We start from the raw sequence: 9,081 nt of genomic DNA, 5'->3' as shown, positions 1-9,081 counted from the left end.
ACTTGGAAAAATGAGGACATTTTTGACGTCCTCATTTTTCTGAGCTCTCTACAGTGTTCTAGACCCCCCTAACATGCTCCCAGACCAAAAATCTCCAATGTACTGAAACATCACAATTTTAAGAAATGAAGTGTGTAAGTGTGTTTAGCATTTTTGCTCATCTTTGAGTACGCCAACTAGGGGCCAGTTTTGGAAGTTAACACACTTTTAACACACTTTCAGTGACGTCACTCTGCGGGTCCTCATATGTCACTTTGTTCAGACACACTAACACATTTGAAGCACTACTGCAATACACATATTCCATACAATAAGAGTCAAATAATAATAATAATAATAATAATAATTATCATCAACATCTGGGTCTTAGGTGCAATAGGTAATATCACCAACAGTAGCCTAAGGCATGTTAAGTGGGTGCAATGTATTGTGAAGGAACAACACTATTTAAAGCACTGGCAATAATCATATATGCAATATTTATTAGAATTATTACATTTTTAATAATTATAATCAATACTCTTCAACACTGTAGTAAACAAGTGTTACGCACAGTAAGCAGTAGGGTTGCAAAGGGGTGGAAACATTTCTGGGAACTTTCCATAGGAAGTTAAACTGGGGAATTTGGAAACTTACCATGTGAATAAATGGGAATTAATGGGAAATGTGGGGTAATTCATACAAACTCTGTCATAAGCAAGCATAAATATAACACTCAGACTTTTTGAATTATTTTCTTTTCGGCGTAACATTTTTGAAGCTGAAATAAGTAAATCCCACGGGAACCGTGGCAAAAGCCAGCCTCAGCTGACTCAACACTTCAGCCCGCACTATAAAGACGCTAGCAAGGTAGATGGTAGCAGTGTAGCAACAGGTGGAGCCCAACCGTTAACACTGGACATGGTCATCGGTGAACTCGAGAAAATACGCAACGATGTAACAGCTCACCACCTCCCTGAATACTGCCATGGCTCCTATCAAAGCATCTCTCCAAAAGATCGCTGATACCATAGCCTCACACACAGCTACCATCTCCGCAATGGAAACAACCCTCACTTCCCACTCAGGTGACCTGACGACTCTGCAGCGCGAAGTGGCCACACTAAAATCCAAGGTGGAGACCACCACTCAGATGAATGAAAAGCTACAGCTGGCAGCTTGGTTTCATGATCCAAACGGCAGAATCTCCTTGTGATTGGCATCCCAGAGGGAGCGGAAGGGACTGATGCTTGACTCTTCATGACTACGCTGTTCAGGGAGGTGACCGGAGATGCTTTACTGGATACTAGCTTTGAACTGGACCGAGCTCACCGCAGTCTGGGGCCGAAGCCAGCACAGGGTTCCCAGCCCATTGTTGTACGCTTTCACAGACACATCCAGAAAGAGCGAGTGCTGCTATGGGTGAAGAAAACACGGAGCATCTCCTACCAGGGTTATCCCATAAGGATCTTTGAGGATTTCAGCACCTCACTCACCAAGAAACAGGCATCATTCAACAAATTTAAGTCTCTCCTTTATAAGGATGGGATACGCTTCGGGTTGATATACCCGGCGCGGTTACGGGTCACCGTCGCATATTTGACTACTGTTTCTACTGTAATCTCAGCAGTAAGTGAAAACATAACGTCTCTTTACACATCTCCTTTAACTTTTTTGGTGCTCTATGAAAACTGGACTGAAGTTATAGGCAGACTGGTCTGCCTGGTAGGATTTGACTGTGCTGTTAAACATTAGTCCAAAGATTACCTATGAAGAGCACAATTGGTTTTTGTTAAGTACGGAAAACTGGAACACTAAGGTTTTTACGCTGTCAAATGGTAAATCAGAGGTGTACACATTTTCACAGCTGAAAAGGAAGCAAACTCCTATCAACTCAATCGGTTGCGTAAAGCAGTAGTTCCTGCATGCTCATCAGTGTTCAAGATGAGGTTAGGACAAATATGTAAGTTTCTTTGGAACTTGAAGGTGTCACTAAGGACATCTGCCTTTTCTCTTTTTTTGAATATCTTTGGTAGAGGAGTGTTCTTTTTTTCCTTAGACTCTCACGATGGCACTGTATATGTTGTTGCTACTTTGCTCAAAAGTACTGAAATGACTCAGCTAAGGCACCATATCATCAGAGCACTTGGAGGATTGATATTTTGGCACTGATTCCATGACTGACATAAGCCAGAAAGACATGTTACAAACCATCAGGCTCATGAGCTGGAACGTCAGGGGACTTGGTGGACCTATTAAAAGGACAAAAGTACTTTCACACCTTAAGAGTGTGAAAACAGTCATTGCGTTTCTACAAGAAACCCATCTTCGTCTATGCAACCACACCAGACTACGAAAACCCTGGGTTGGACAGGTTTTCCACTCCAACTTCAATAGTTGCTCAAGAGGCACAGCTATTTTTCTGCACAAGCAAGTACAGTTCTCATCAGAACAGGTCATATCTGATCCCAATGGCCGTTATATTATTGTCGTTGGTGTGCTGTTCCAAACTCCTGTTATTATGGTTTGTGTTTATGCCCCCCATCTGGGACTGCCCTAATTTTATGACTTCCCTATTCTTATCCATTCCAAGCCTAGATACACATCAACTCATCTTTGGAGGGGATCTTAACTTATCTGTCAATCCCACACTTGACAGATTGTGTTCAAGAAAACTAACTCAATCCAAAGCAGCTAAATGTGTATCTGTATTCACAGATCAAATTGGCAGTGTGGACGTGCAGCGTTTTTTCCACCCAACAGCGAAAGAGTTTTCATTTCATTCCCAGGTTCATCAAACATACCCTTGAATAGACTACTTTTTTCTTGATAAGATTTTATTACCCTCAGTGAAACAATGTGAATAATTATTTCAGGCCATGCCCCCCTCTTATTAGATTTAGAACTAGTCCCTAAAACCAAAAGCCACTCAACCTGGAGATTAAACACTGGGCTATTATCATCCGACAAATTTTGTGGATTTATTTCTGACAGGATTTCACGCTTTCTCGAAAATAACAAATCTGACTCTACATCACCTTCTCTCCTGTGGGAAACCTTCGGTAATATGTGGAGAGATTATCTTATATAAAGCGAGGATACGAAAGGGTGAAAAACAAAGACAACTTGAACTGATGGAAACAACTCTTCAAATTGACAGACAACACTCCACTTCAGCCAATCCCACTCTCTAGATGGAGAGACTTAAATTACAGACTGAATTTGACCCCATTTCCACAAACAAAGTGGAGTTTCTTTTAAGGGGTACAAAGGGCACTTATTATGAATATGGAAACACGGCTAGCCGGTTACTGGCAAGGCAACTAAAACATCAATCCTCTTCCCAATTCATTGCACAAATTCGTAAGAACCCCCAAACTTCAGTTACAGACCCAACCGAGATAAATATTTTCACTTCATATTATTCTGATTTATATAAATCAGAAGCCTCTTCAGACACTACCTCAATGAACAAATTCTTAGATAACTTAGTCCATTGCCGCTTCTAGGTAGAATCAATTCTATCAGAATGAATGTCCTACCAAAATGTTTATTTCTTTTTCAGTGTCTACCTATATACCTGCCCAAAACTTTTTTTAAAGAATTGGATAAGATCATTTCACATTTCATTTGGTCGGGAAAGACTTCAAGGGCAAAGTACTCAATTTTGCAAAGAACCAAGGATGAGGGTGGCCTTGCCGGATTTCAGGGCATACTATTGGGCAGCCAATATTCCAAAAATCTATACCTGGTACAACTCCCCCAGCACAGACTGGTGTCAGATGGAAGTCTACTCATGCAACTCCATCTCTTTATCAGCTTTAATATGTTCCCCTCTAAATGCACACCCTACTAAAGTCACCTCCAACCCAATTGTCTTGACTACTATAAAAATCCTGAAACAGTTTAAACGGCACTTCAAAATCACCTCTCTTTCCCCACTGATGCCCTTCTGTGAAAACCATTTATTTCCACCCACGGCCTTGATTCAACTTACACTCTGTGGAAAGAGAAAGGGCTGGTGAATTTTGATCAACTTTTCGACAAGGACATTTTGATCTCCTTTGAGAACTAAATTCGCCCTTCCATTTTTTTTTAGATATTTTCAAGCCAGAGATTTTGTTCGTTGTAATTCCCCGACTTCCCCCACAAACCATCTCGTACTCTCATTGATATAATTCTTTCTCTCCCTGCGGTCTGTGGGTTCATTTCAATTGTGGTGAAATTAATCTTGTCATCATTGTCATCCCCACTGGCAACTAGGAATTCATGGGAAAAGGAGCTAGGTGGTAACCTTGTCAGGCGAATGGTGGCAAAGGGCCCTTGACAGGGTTAACTCCACCTCATCTTGTGCCAGTCTGACATTAATTCAGTTCAAGGTCCTACATAGAATACATTTTTCCAAAGCTAAACTTGAAAAAAACTTTTTAATACAAGTGATACATGTGACAGATGCTCTCTGTCTTCAGCCAGTCATACACACATGTTTTTTTCCTGTCCGAGATTAAGCTCATTCTGGTCCTCTTTCTACAATACTCTTTCAAAAGCTCTAAACAGCTTTGGAGTCCTTTAACCTCCAACTTTGGTGTGCCTGAAGAATTCACGTAGCCCGCCGACGTATTTTACTTCTTTGGAAGGATAAGAATCCTCCCACCCCTAACTCTTAGCTAAAGGATCTAACGTAATTTCTACACTTAGAAAAAACCAAGTACAGTATTAGGGGGTGCTCCGATCAAATTTGATAAAACTTGGAATCCCATTCTTTACTTACTCAATTCCATTCCATCATTTGATGATTAAGATAGATGGTTCCAATTAAGATAAACTGATGTAACTTTTTTCCTTTTTTTTCCCAGTCAGGATTCTGAAAGACACCAGTAATAGTCTTGGTGTGATGATATGGTGGTCGAACACCAGGCACAACATACACAAACTGTTATAGTTAATTTTTGTTTTTTTCCCCAAGCATTGTGGGTCCCTCCTCTAATTGCCCCTTTTTACTTTTTGTTGGTTTGGCTACTGTTCACCCCCTCCTGTTTTTGTTTTTTGTATCCTTACTGATTGAACATACATTGTGTCTAGATAACCCAATAAAGATATGAAAAAAAATGCTGTATAAATGAATAGAAAGGCTAGATGAATAGATGAACACTCAATCAGTATGCTAAATCAAACTATAACCTACATTCTTGTATGAAAAAAGGCCAGCTGAAGGCAGAAGAAACACATCACAGTTGAGCTAGCTAGCACCATGATAGCTAGGCTCTTAAATTGTCAATGAAATGATGTTAGCTAGCTTACATTAGCATATCTGATTTACTTTTATTTGCTTGTTAAACTTGCATGCAGTAATGTGGCTTCAATAGTCCTGCTGTAGTGTGCAGGATACTAGAAATTAGTTGTGCTTGTGATTGAGGAATGCACAGAGCAGGGTAGCAATTCAACTGAATTTGAATTAGTTCAACTGATTTAATACAAATTCAGTTGAATTGAATTTGTATTAAATCAGTTGAATTAAACTGAATTTGTATTAAATCAGTTGAATTAATACAAATTCAGTTGAATTATTTCCCTGCTCTGTGCATTCAACTGAATTTGTATTAAATCTTGTTGTTTTAACTAAGATATAAGCAGGATATTTTTTAACTACATTTAAATTCCTTGTTAAAGGCTAACCAGCAATTTTGCAAATTTCCCATTATTCATGTTAATTCCTATAAATTCCCATATATTCCCTTTGATTCACATGGAAGGTTTCCAATTTTGAACATTCAAGGAATTTTGCAACCCTAATAAGCAGCACCATAAATTCTCACAGTGAACAACAATATCATATACTCTCATTCAATAGTTAGTGCTTAGCTCTGTACAGTAAAGATCTCAGTGTTCTGTATAGTAATCAGTCTTACGTGAATAAGCACCACTCAAATTCTCACAGTGCAATTGAGAACAATAACAACAACATTCTATATTCTTAATAAGAATCTAGGATATTGTTGTTACTGTTCTCAATTTCACAGTGAGAATGTATAAGCTGAATACGCTGACCATGCTGAGTGCGAGGGAAGGTCTTCAGGATCTGTTGTGCAGGGCCGGCAGCTCTTGTTTGAGAAATGTCTGGAAATGTAAAAAGTTTCAAAATGAGTCTGTGGAAGTTAATCCTCATGATCAGTGCTGAAATCAAAATTGTGTTTTTCCTCTTGTTCCCACAACTGTACGTTTGAGCTTGTGTATGTACTTGTGTATAAATGTAAACAGTCCTCAAGGGTCAAAATCTGCACATACATCTTTCTGCATGGTACTTCTGTTACTTGATTTTACATTGCAGTATTTTGTAATTGTATTTGACAGGGCTAATCAAGTTCAACCTGTGTGAGCACATGCTTTCTGCCTTAACCAGTGCAGTGGACTGTCCTTCATGGTAAACATATAGAAATTTTTGGACTGCAATAACCACATAAAATATATCTTACTTTTTAGAATGTAAACATTTGAACGCCATAGGAGAAGGCTAAGGATATAAACAACTCATACATGCTTATTTGTTCATGGTCATTTACTGGAAGGTGAGGTAATTACTAGTGGTTCTGTTCAGTAAAGATATCTAAAGTGCTAATTTACCCTCAATATATTGTTCATGTACATGATATGATGATTGATTAATTTAGTTAATATTAGTTAGAAGTTTGTGGAACTCTCTGTTGTCGTCCACATGGAACAAAAGTACTGACAGAGGATTTCATATTTTGCATCAAAGTAATGATGATTTCTGATTGTATGTTGCAATTGAAAGCTGGCTGAACATGGCCACCAGTGAACAAGTAGTCTAAGTAACAGCCCACCACCACAGCAACCACAAATGGAGTGCATCATCCACTGCTCTGATGATAGAGATAAGCTGGTTTCACCTCAAAGTGTTGACTAATGACCAGGAATCTGAAGCTGAGTTGTCAACGCGAACTTGCACAGCAATTTACATTGCTGTTTACTGACAAATATCCCACTTTTCATGCAGTGTGGAGAACTCTGCTCAGGGCAGCTCGGATACAAAATCACGCTCGAGTATTGCAAGTGACAGAAGACATTCCTGAGGGACAGATTCCAGCAATTAACACAGAAAATGCTGCAGTATCTTCTCTATGAAGAAAGTTCATTGGTTGGAAAAGAAAAGCAAAGTGCTGATGGCTCTGCTCAAAGAAAGAATATAATGGTAGGGGAACACTGGGAGCAGAGCGCCACAATCGGTTTATGAGATTGGCAAATCATTGCATCCTGTTTTTATTCACATTTTACACAGCGTCCCAACTGGACTGGAATTGGGGTTGTGCATGAACAATATATTGAAGGTAAAGTTAGCACTTTAGATATCTAAACTGAACAGATATACAGAACCACTAGTACTTAACAACGCCTGCCAGTAAATGACCATGAGCAAACAAGCATGTACCAGTTGTTTATATCCATAGCCTTTTCCTATTGCATTCAAATGTTTACATTCTGAAAATGAAGATACATTTTATATAGTTATTGCAGTCCAGAAAATATGTTTACCAGGAAGGACAGTCCACTGCACTGGTTGAGGCAGGAAGCATGAGCTCACACAGATTGAACTTGATTACAGACATCCTGTGAGTAGTGTGGCCTTCCCTTTGAGTATGTCAAAATCTATTGCTCTTCAGCCCTGTCAAATACATTTATAAAATACTCACCCAAAGTAATGTAAATTTAGTATTTGTGTTTTGATCTTTAAGCATTGACAACTGTGAAATAACATACTGAGGTGGTCAAGCTTTACTTGTTGTCACCCAAAATGTTCTAAGAGACAACAACATTCCAGCAGGCAAGCAATATAAAAGAGCAATTCACATATTGCTATATGGTGGGTTAGTAACATTTTTAGTTAATTAGTATTCTACCTTAGGAACCTTTAGGTACAGCAAAAGTAGGTTGAACTGGGAGGTTCCTGTTGCTGCTGCTCTCATCCAGTTCAATATGGTCATCATCAGGGTCAGTCTCTCCTCCCTTTGTGTACCTATAAGTATTGATTGACATAGCCAACACTTCATTAATCATATTTTAAATTAAAATGTCCTTATACTTTTAACAATATAGCCTTGTGTAAAGTGCAGATGTTTAACAACTATTAAAACACTATTAAAAACCGACCAGTACACAATGCCAGCTTCATTTAGTAATTAATTTAGTCATTAAAAGTGGGTAATTAAGTTACTTCATTCACTGAGCAACTGTAAAATCCTTCAGAACAACACATTATACTACTTTCTTTTCTGGAGGTCCAGAAGTGCTGCTCTTGTTTTCATGACAAATTAGGACATTTTTAAAACACCACACCTATATAACACACCACAATCAGGACAGTGGGAAAAACATTTTCACATGCCTATGAAGTGTTGTTTAAGAACAGTTTCCCATACAACCGGAACCAGATTGACTGTAACAGCAGTTTGCAAAACATGACAACGTGACAACTCTCAACAACTTAGAAGCATTGTTCTTACCTGAACTCCGGTGTGTGCTGCTGAGCTTCGGCTGTAAACACGACGAGGAAAGTCCGTGACTGGTGAAGTTCCTGCATTAACAATTTCCTGTATCTCTTCCTTTCAAAATAAAAGCCCTCTAGCGTTATATACACAGTTCAGTCTTATACTAGGTTTCAGTTTTGTTTCCGTTTGATCATACAACTGCAGCTGGCAACTAGCTTTACACAATGATTGCGTTTGAGATCAGCGTTGGATGGTTAGTCAGTCAGTCAGTCAGTGATGCGGCATCTGATTGGGCGATAGACTGAACCTAATTGCAAAGCCCCGGATACGACTGCAGCGGAGCTCTCGTGAACGGCACATCCGGGACCTTCAGCGCTCAGAAGACATTTAATCCTTTGACGTCGATGCACCAACCTCATGAGGTAAAGTTGGCTCATTAGCTAGCTAATAGCTAGCAAACTGGATGGGATATATAATAAATGGTAATTAATTACTGAAGTTGTTGCTAAATATAACTGTTCATAACAATGCAAACCTGAGTTAAAGGGACGATTCTCCAAACAAACTTTTTCATCTTCAACTGCAGAGACAGTTAATA

The 9,081-nt window shown here is 39.1% G+C and overlaps 1 long non-coding RNA gene across 1 annotated transcript; it reads right to left on the bottom strand.

The window, feature by feature from the left end:
• Positions 1-460: 460 nt before the first annotated feature.
• LOC115580042 (uncharacterized) lies at positions 461-8,073 on the bottom strand. Its single transcript, XR_003983797.1, has 2 exons — positions 7,896-8,073; positions 461-6,096 (listed from the first exon to the last, which is right to left on the bottom strand). It is a non-coding gene; the product is annotated as an uncharacterized LOC115580042 (long non-coding RNA).
• Between the last annotated feature and the right edge of the window lie 1,008 nt (positions 8,074-9,081).

This window comes from Sparus aurata, chromosome 4 (assembly GCF_900880675.1).
Source record: "Sparus aurata chromosome 4, fSpaAur1.1, whole genome shotgun sequence".
NCBI classification, from domain to species: Eukaryota; Metazoa; Chordata; class Actinopteri; order Spariformes; family Sparidae; genus Sparus; species Sparus aurata.
The sequence above is the reverse complement of the archived record's forward strand: the minus strand, read 5'-3'. Positions and strand labels throughout refer to the sequence as shown.